Raw genomic sequence first — 9,555 nt, 5'->3', positions numbered from 1 at the left:
AGTAGTAGTAGTAGTAGTAGTAGTAGTAGTAGTAGTAGTAGTAGTAGTGGTGGTGGTGGTGGTGGTGGTGGTGATGGTGGTAGTAGTAATAGTTGTCGTAGTAGAATTAGTGGTGGTGGTGGTAGGAGTAGTAGTAGTGATCTTGTGATGAGGAAAAAAGTGTGACTTGGCAAAGTGAAACAATCATTTAGGCATTAAGTGTATATCAAATGCTTATAATGTGTCAGGTTCTGAGGAAAATTTGTGTTGTCTTTAGGTAATTAGGTGGCACAGTGAATAGAATGCTGGATCTGAAATCAGACAAGTTCAATTCTAGCCTCAGATGCTTAATAAGTCTGGGCAAATCACTTAAAATCAGTCTGCCTTAGTTTCTCATCTGTAAAATGGGGATAATAATAGCACCTAATTCCCAGGGGTATTACGAGGATAAAGTGAGATAGTATTTTAAAAGTGTTTGTAAACCTTAAAGTGATATACAAGTGCTAATTATCATCATCACCATCATCATTATTTATGATTTCATTGTTACAGGGAGCTCTTAATGAGGACCATCCTTCAACCAAAGTGGACCAACACCTGTCCTGCAACTCAAGTGTTAGAAAGTTGTCTGGCACCTCAAGATCATAAGTATCAGCCCAGGGATACACAACTAGTAAGTATAAACCCAGATTTTTGTTTTTCACTGGGCCTTTATCTATCATACCAGGTTGCTTCCAAAAAGACTCATCTTAGCACCCTTTAATTGCTCATCAGTATATTTAACAATAACTTACTTTCACATTTACTTTAAAGATTACAAATCAGTATTATCCCCATTTTACTGGTGAGGAAACCAAGAGAGAATTAGATGACTTACTTGAAGTCTCTAACATATTAGTTAAGTGATAGAACAAGAATCTGAACCTAGATCTCGTCATTTCCATGACAACAAATTAAAAAAACTCTCATTTGTAGTATATCCCAATGTCTAAACATCAGCATCTTTGCATAAATTAGTAAGATAAACATGATTAACACTTAAAGAATCACAGAAAATTGGAGCGAAGAAGAACTTTTAAAATTATCTAGTCTAAGCCCCTTTCCTCAGCAAATGGATAGGGCTTGGATCTATGATTTTGTTAATACAGAGAACTCAGATGCACCAATGCAAACGCTTTCTCTGTAACTATAACATATTGTTTTATTGGGGGTTCTTAATGGACAGTTAGGTGACACAGTGAATAGAGCATCATGATTAATCTTCCTGAGTTGAAATCTGACTTTGTATACTTACTAACCATATGACCCTGGGCAAGTCATTTAACCATGTTCACCTCAGTTTCCTCATCTATAAAATCAGCTGGAGAAGGGAATGACAAACCACTCCAGTATCTTTGTCAAGAAAACCCCACATGGGGTCATGACTGAACAACAACATGGGGTTTTTTAGCCTAGGTTCGATGAAGCTCAGGTTTAACAAAAACATAGACAGACAGACAGACAGACAGACAGATAGATAGATAGATAGATAGATAGATAGATAGATAGATAGATAGATGCCCTTGTAACCCTATATGTACTTTGTTTCATCCATTTAAAAATATTGTTCTGAGAAGGGGTCCATAGACTTAACCAGACTTCCAAAGGGGTCCACACGACAGAAAGGGTTAAAAACCCTTGTCTTAGAGAGTTGTCTAAGAGATTAAGTGATTTGCCCCAAAACCTGTACTGATCAGTAAGTTTCAGAGGTGGAAATTAAAGCTACAGAACATTCTGTACTTCTCTACACTATACCATGAGAATGAATGGATGAATGAATGAACAAGCACTTATTAAGTACTTACTATATGGAAGAGAGTGTGATAAGTTCTGAGAAAAAAGGGAGAGAGACAGAGAGAGAAAAAGAGAGACAGAGAAAAAGAGAGACAGAAAGAGAATGAAATGTAGCAAGAGACATAGAGACAAAGACACACAGATATATGTCAACGAGACTACATTATAATAGAAGATATAACATATAGGGAAGTGGTAGCCAGGGAAGGGAGCTGTTTTTTTGTTTGTTTGTTTGTTTTGTTTTCTGGGAAGTCAGGAATAAGGGATGGAGAATTGATACATAGAACAGGAAACTGACATGTCCTTTTCAGAAGCAATGGCACTACTGATTTGATTACTGGTCCCAGAATAAAAGATGAAAAGCAGAGTGGAAAGCAGGGGAGATGGGAATGGGACCTATAGAGGAAAGGCAGATGACAAGATGGCCTAGGCAGATAGTTGTTTGAGATGTGAAAGTGAAGAAGGGTCTCTAGAGTAGGGGTCCAGTTAAATTTAATGGACCAAGTGGGCTACTCTGTACTCATTCAGTCACCAATCACAACTGCTGAGCCCCAGGGCAAGAGTTCAAAGGAAAAGTGGATTGACTTCCTCAGAGATTGGAAACATGGATTCTGTAAACCTGACTCATAGAAGTGAGACCCTTAAAAGAGAAATATCTTGTTAAGAGTCATCTCGTTAGCTGGAGATAGAACCAGGACTTGACACCCATTCCTTTGACTTAGTCTAGCTCTGTCTTCTCTCTATGCCCCCTGCTTATCTTGGAGATGACAAAAGCAACAGTAAGAACACAATTCTGAAACCGAATAAAATACTAGCAATTCTAAAATTCTGTGATTCTATAAGCCTATAGCATATTCCTTTTGGAGCAATCATGTGAACTGCCAGTCAGATATGCTCCTTGTACTGCTGCACTTATCATTAGAGTTAACATATACTTGCAAAGTCCTTGCTTTTAAGGAGAGTAAAGCCCTTTTGAAAGCTTAGCCCAGATCCTCCTAGCCAAATAAGCTACTTCTAGAGAAAGTAAAAATGTTGGACATCCTATACAAGCTCTCAAATTAGAAGGCACTGTTTTATGTACTAAAATTTAAAAATAGAAAAAAAGTTTATATGTCATCCACAGGTCTCCTGTATAAATCTCATTGAGGAAAAGCTTACTCACACAATGGAGTTTGACTTTCAAAGTCATTAATCTACCTACTTTGCAGTAGGGACAAGTTTCTAGTTTAGCCTCTTGCCCAAACAAACAAATTCTCCCAGAATTCTCTCAAAAGGTCAAACAATTAATTTTAAGAACTGTACTTTTTAAAACACATCCTCATCAATACTAACATCGGTTAGGAATTATGTAATTTCTTGATGTCTCTTTAAACACTGAAGTGCCACTTGGGCAAAAAGATATGGCAAAATGTAGATGAAGGTCCTAAAGGACAAATCCAGTCAAGCTGAAAATTATTTTTACATTTTTAAATGAATTTTTATTACATTTAAAAATTTATTAAAAAGACATACATTCTTAGCTCTCAGAAGCACAAAGGCAGCCTGAAGGCAGGAGGTATTTCACCCTCTGGCGGTAGTTTGTTGAGCCCTGATATACAGGTTTAATTAGTTTAATGAGAACTCAAGCTCAGTAAGTCGATATGACAAGGCATTCAGAAAACAAATGTGATCTTTGATTATGTTTTACAAAAGGCATAATATCTAAAAGAAAGGAGTTGATTTTTATAAACATTTTTTTGGTTTTAATTATACTACTAGAACTGAAACTGAGGCTTGTCATTTCCTTTAAAAGGGGAAATCGATTCAAACACATAACTGGTGGTTTTCAAAAGATAGTAATTAAAAGGGTGGCAGCAGCAGCCATTTAATATCTTTTTCTTTTAAAAACCTTCAGGCTGCAGAAAGAAACATGTGATCAAAAGTTTTGATTATCCATTAGAGAGTTCCATCAGAACCTGTACCAGTTATTTAGATGACAATATAACAAAGTCAAATATTAGTGACAAATATTATGACATATATGCGTGTCATAAGGAATGACAAATACATAGTCCCAATCTTTGCAAAAGTCATTGCTATCAAACAAACTGTTAAATGCATTCCAAAAGGTAGTCTGTCTTAGTATACCCCATCTGTAATACTCTGTTCTTTCCTGGACTTGACATTTTTTAAAAGACATTGACAAGCTGGAGCATATCCTGAAGAGGGTGGCCAGGATGACGAGGAAACCTGAAGGTGTGTGATATGAGGATCAATTAAAATAACTATAGATACTTGAACTTTAGAAGAGATGAATAGGAGGAAAAGGACACGCAGCTTTGCCTAGGTACCAAACTGATGTAGCTTAAACAAAGATTTTCAGTGGCTCCCCTTTTGCCTGTTCAATAAAATAAAAAATCCTCAACCTGACATTTAGAGCCCTCCATAAACTAGGGTCTCTTTCTGTAGCAGCAAGCACCCCAAGCCTCCTCAGGGTTTGCTGCCAACACAGGTTCTTAGATCTGCTTTGTTAAAGGAAAGCAACTCAAAATGGGTTAACAAGCTTACTTTAATCAGTCAAATATATATAGTTTACCTCGTTCAGGGGAAAAAGGTCAGCACCCCAAACTTCAAAGTATACAGGCAGAATTATCAAGACAGAAACAGATCAAATAGACAGCTTTCCAAACTGTCCAGCCATTACATCCATACCAAATCAACATCTGGGTTTTAACATCTGGGTTTTTCAAAGCCAGGGGGCTCTGGACAACGGCTTCCCAGAATCCATATCAAATCACAGAACACTTCTCAAAGTGAGCCCCAAAACAAAGCTACACATCAGGGCTTATAAAGCCTTCTCCTGGCTCAGAGAATGTAACAACCTTCTGGACCCACTGGCCAATCAAGAAGTATCTACTGAAAAACAAGCCTCCCACCCCAGGCTCCAGGTGCACTTTAGCCTAGGGGCAGGGAAGATCTTTAAAATTTACATTCCCATTACACTCTCCTATTAGAATCTGTCTTTCTTCAAGGTAGAGCTTATATATCACCTTCTACCTATGGCCTGGGAAAAGTCATTCCCTAGTTGGAATGCTATGTATTTTCTGCAATTACTTTGTATTTACAATGCATATATTTTGTATCTGTATATCCATGTACATGCTTCTGCTTCCATAAGGTACGCTTCTCCAGTGCTAGATGATTTTATTTTTCTCTTTGTATTCCCACCATCTAGTATGGTTCCTTTCACATGTTGTTGTTTGGTTATTTTCAGTGGTGTCTAACTCTTCATGACTACATTTTGGGATTTTCTTGGAAAAGATAATGAAGTGATTAGCTACTTCCTTTTCTAGCTCATTTTACAGAGAAGGAAACTGAGACAAATAAGGGTAAGTGACTTACCCAAGGTCACCCAGCTATCAGAGGCCAGATTTGAACTCAGGAAGATGAGTGTTCCTGACACCAGGTCCAGCACCTTATCCACTATACTTGCTGGACCTAGTAGGTACTTAATAAAGATTTGTTCAATTGAATAGCTGTCTTCATGTGTATAATCATGCTTGTACTGATTGGTTTTGGAGGGCAGAGGTATAACCAATGGATAAATGTTAAGAGATGAAGATTTGGGCACTAAAGAAAATTTTTAATGGTGATTATAGATGTCTAAAAGTATCTTAGGAAGCAATTAATTTCCAATAATTGGAGGTGTTCAAATGAAAGTTGAATGATGAGACATATCATAGGAAAAGGGAAAGTAATTAGCTTTTGTGAATAAAACAACTCAGTTTGATGAGCAAAATTTCCAAGTCTGCTTTTATCTTTTTTTAAGATTGAGAGAATCCCTGTTCACATAAAGATTGTACTAAATGACCAATGAAGTTCCCTCCAACTCTGAATCTCTATGATTCTATGAAATGCAGTTACTCAATAATATGTTACCCCCAGTATATATTTGAGTGATAGCACAAAATAAGACTATTTCTTAATATTTGTGATGACAAGAACTTGACAATTGAACCTTGTTCCAAGGACTCAATGGTCCATACCATTCTCCTCCTGTGTTGGATAGGAATAAACAGGAAGTTAATTGGAAAAATAGGTCCTGAGAGGGAGGTGTTATATATTATGTAAATTATATGAAAGAACTGAAGTTTCTGTAGAATGTGTTCCATGGCTATAATCAAGACAATAGCTTCCCCAGAAGTGTTAGTCATACCATCTTCAGCGTTTTCTCTCAAAATAAAGTTTAGATGGCTTTTAAACATATTCCTTGGAGACATTCTGCCAGATTTGGAAAATTGCATGAGGGAAATATAAATCTTCCCAGATTAAAAAAATGACAAATTGCATTCTTGTGATTAATTAAACTCTCTAGTCACTTGTCAATTTCTTCTTGGTGGATACTGTTTTGCTAAAACAACACGCACATTCTATATGTGTGTGTATTGTGTGTATATATGTATATACACACACACATATACTTTTCATATATATGTATCAATGCATATATAAACACTATACATGGAATCATATCACATTGTAATTGGTTTTAAAAATCAGATATATTTAGAAAGAGCATATAAAGTTATTGCCAGATATTCAGAATAAACAAAGTGCTAGATAGATTTGAATTGTAAACTCTGATTGAATATAAACTACTTGAGGGTAGATGTTCTTTATTTTTGTCTTTGTAACTCCAGTCTTTAGCACAGTGTTTAGCATATAGTATAAATGCCTGTTGATGGATTGATTTAACTTCCTTGAAATTTATAGTTTTATAATTCAAGGTGCAACAATATTTCCTTTCCTTTTTTTTTTTTGGAGAACAATTGGGCTTAAGTGACTTGCCCTAGGTCACAGGCTAGTTTTTGTGTTAAGTGTCTGAGGCCAAATTTGAACTCAGGTCCTCCTGATTCCAGGGCTGGTGCTCTATTCACTGAGTCACCTAGCCGCCCTGCATCACTATTTTCTTATGAATTGACATTTATATTTGTTTGTTCAAACTTTGTCTTTACCATTCACTACATTTTACTAGTATTTTTCATTAATTCCTATACAGTATTTTTATATACTTACAAACTCATCACTAGGATTATGACAAATATCAGAGAAGATTTAAAGAACTCCTGAATGGGTTATGGATATTTCTCTTACCTCAAAAGGGAGTTCTGAATCCTTATTTTGGCTCAAGACACATAGATTTGTTTTTGATGAACTCCAAAACTGATTTTCCTATATATGAAGTGCACAGATCTAACAGAACTATAGATTCAACAAAAATACCACATGAGGTTTAGGAATTCAGCCAGAAGTAGAGAGCAATCGAGGCAGACAACATTGTGTATACAAACTGTTCTTTTAGTTTCCAATACCTCTTTATAACTTCAAAAAGTTAAGACTAAACAGAAAAAAAAAGATTTCTCTTTCCAAACTAAATTCTTACATTTACCAAATTTCACATAACCAACTGTCATCACAACTTCTATTTTCTCTACTGGTAAGACAGCATAACTACCATGAAATCAATTTGTTTGATTAATACATCCCAGCTTTCACATACAGCTTTCCTGTCCTAACCCTGTCCTGTCCACCCAGTCTGCCTGACACAATCTAAGTAGACACTTTCTATCTTGTGGGGAAAAAAAGATCAAAGTACAGATTCATTCCATTTGTTCCTGGATGTATAATCTAAATATAATTCATATGTGAAGGACCAGGTTTGCCATTTTCCAATTTGGTCATTTTTATGATCATAATTTATTGAACCAAGTAGTGACTCTGAGAATAGCACCCTTTGGTGCTAACATCTATAATAATATAGGTGATGAGGAAAAGGATAAGGACTAGCTAGACCTTTGATTTCATTGGTATAGTGATCAGTGAGAAATCTTCTATCAATTCAAATTGGTCCCTTTCCTGCAATTCATCTTAGAATAACTAGGTGTTGCAGTCAGTCAATAGAGGGCAGGAACTAGAGTCAGAAAAACCTGAGATCAAACACTTACTAGTTGTGTGACCCTGGTCACTTCACCTCTATTTGCCTCAATTTACTCAACTGTAGAATGGGTTTTGTAATTATAGCACCTACCTCCCACAGTTGTGAGGACTGAATGAGATGATATTTGTAAAGTATTAAGCACAGTGCCTGATTCATGAGAAAAGCTTAATAAATGTTTGTTTCCTCCCTTGTTTCTTTAGAGAGCTAAAGCATTGAGAAGAGAAATAATCTGACTGGGGTCACACAGCCCTTACATGGCAGAGGCAGGCATCAAACCCAGTTCTTCCTGGCTCTAAGGGCATCTCTCTAACCACTGTACCATACTGCCTCCCCTGCAATAATATATGGATTCTAAATGCAAATATATATTGGGTTAACTATAAAGGAAACTTTTTTTCTTACATCAGTGTTTCTTTCCCCTTCTTTAAATACTTAGCTGAGATGTTAGGGTCTATCCAGATGATTTTCATTTTTATTTTGTGTTTAATAACATTGTGGTGCTAAACACATTAAAAGGTTCTAGCTCCCATCCTCCAAAAATGCTTCTTTATGTGACTCTTTCTGTGTGAGAATTTATGTAGAAATCATTCAATTTCCTAGCCCATCTGCTAAACTTACTTTTTCACATACCATTGATTCTCTCCCTCCCAGACATATCTAAGACTTTGCTCCATTAAGTATATATTTTCTATATTGCATCATCAATCTCTCTCCCAAGGCTTACAACAATGCACAGACCTCCCCTATTTTAATTGAAACAAAGAAACTAACATCAAAATATTCCTTTACCTTCAAGGTATGGTCTTCTCTCCCCCTTTTCACTGGCAGATCCTAAAAGAATAGTAGGCATTTATGACCTTCAGTTCTTCACTGCCTGTTTACTCTCAAACTTTGCAATCTACCTCCTGTGCTCACTAAAAGGACTATTCATGTCCTTGAAAGTCATGAATAACTTTGTTACCCTTTGTTTTTGTTTTTGTTTTTGTTTTCCTTTGCCTTTAAAACTGTTGTCACTGCAAATGATCTCTTCTCTCTTTAAACTCTTCTTTCCTGGCTTCTGCCTTAAATCTTGTCCAAGGAGTCACAAGAAGAGACATTTTAATTATCAGCTTATTATGTGTTTGGAGCAAAAACCAATGGATCCTTAGCAGCCATTTTCAGCAATCTTATGTAGGTCTTTGTTACCTTAGCAGGACAGATAGATGGAATTCTACAGAGGGCCAAATGGGAAGATAAAGATTTGCAAATCAAAGAACAGATATCAGAAGGGGAGAAAGAGGATGATCTGCATAATGTAACATTATAAACTGGGCAATAAACACCGGGGATAAAGCTGAAATTTATAAACTGACCCTTAGCACCAGATCTATATCTGGTTATTTGACATATTCATCTTAAGTAAATAAAGCTGATTCAGAAATTCTCTTATTACTAATCAATCAATCCCCTGAGCTAAAATTTGGTGTCTTGGCTAAATTCTATAAGTTCTAGCTTATGATGTGACTAGTTATCTTAAAGGAATTAATAGTCATAAAGACAATATAGAAAGCTTTTCTCATAATTTTTCTATAATGCTATACTCTTCTGATTCTCCCTCTATCTCTCAGGCATTTACTTCTCAGTTTCCTTTACTGGTTTTTCCTTCCTTCCTTCCTTCCTTCCTTCCTTCCTTCCTTCCTTCCTTCCTTCCTTCCTTCCTTCCTTCCTTCCTTCCTTCCTTCTCTCTCTCTCTCTCTCTCTCTCTCTCTCTCTCTCTCTCTCTCTCT

General features: G+C 36.2%; 1 protein-coding gene and 1 long non-coding RNA gene across 2 annotated transcripts in view; one reads left to right on the top strand and one right to left on the bottom strand.

Moving 5' to 3' along the window:
* Positions 1–9,555, bottom strand: part of ARHGAP6 (Rho GTPase activating protein 6) — a 703,646-nt gene that overhangs the window by 383,983 nt on the left and 310,108 nt on the right. The window lies entirely within an intron of this gene.
* Positions 1–9,555, top strand: part of LOC138142071 (uncharacterized) — a 123,020-nt gene that overhangs the window by 48,979 nt on the left and 64,486 nt on the right. Inside the window, exon 2 of the long non-coding RNA XR_011163338.1 lies at positions 532–652. This is a non-coding gene — a long non-coding RNA (uncharacterized lncRNA). The remainder of the gene's footprint in view (positions 1–531; positions 653–9,555) is intronic.

The sequence above is a fragment of the Petaurus breviceps genome, unplaced genomic scaffold, assembly GCF_028583685.1.
Source record: "Petaurus breviceps papuanus isolate PSGF00001 unplaced genomic scaffold, PetGlider_PUasm1.0 90515, whole genome shotgun sequence".
In the NCBI taxonomy this organism is placed as follows: Eukaryota; Metazoa; Chordata; class Mammalia; order Diprotodontia; family Petauridae; genus Petaurus; species Petaurus breviceps.
The sequence above is the reverse complement of the archived record's forward strand: the minus strand, read 5'-3'. Positions and strand labels throughout refer to the sequence as shown.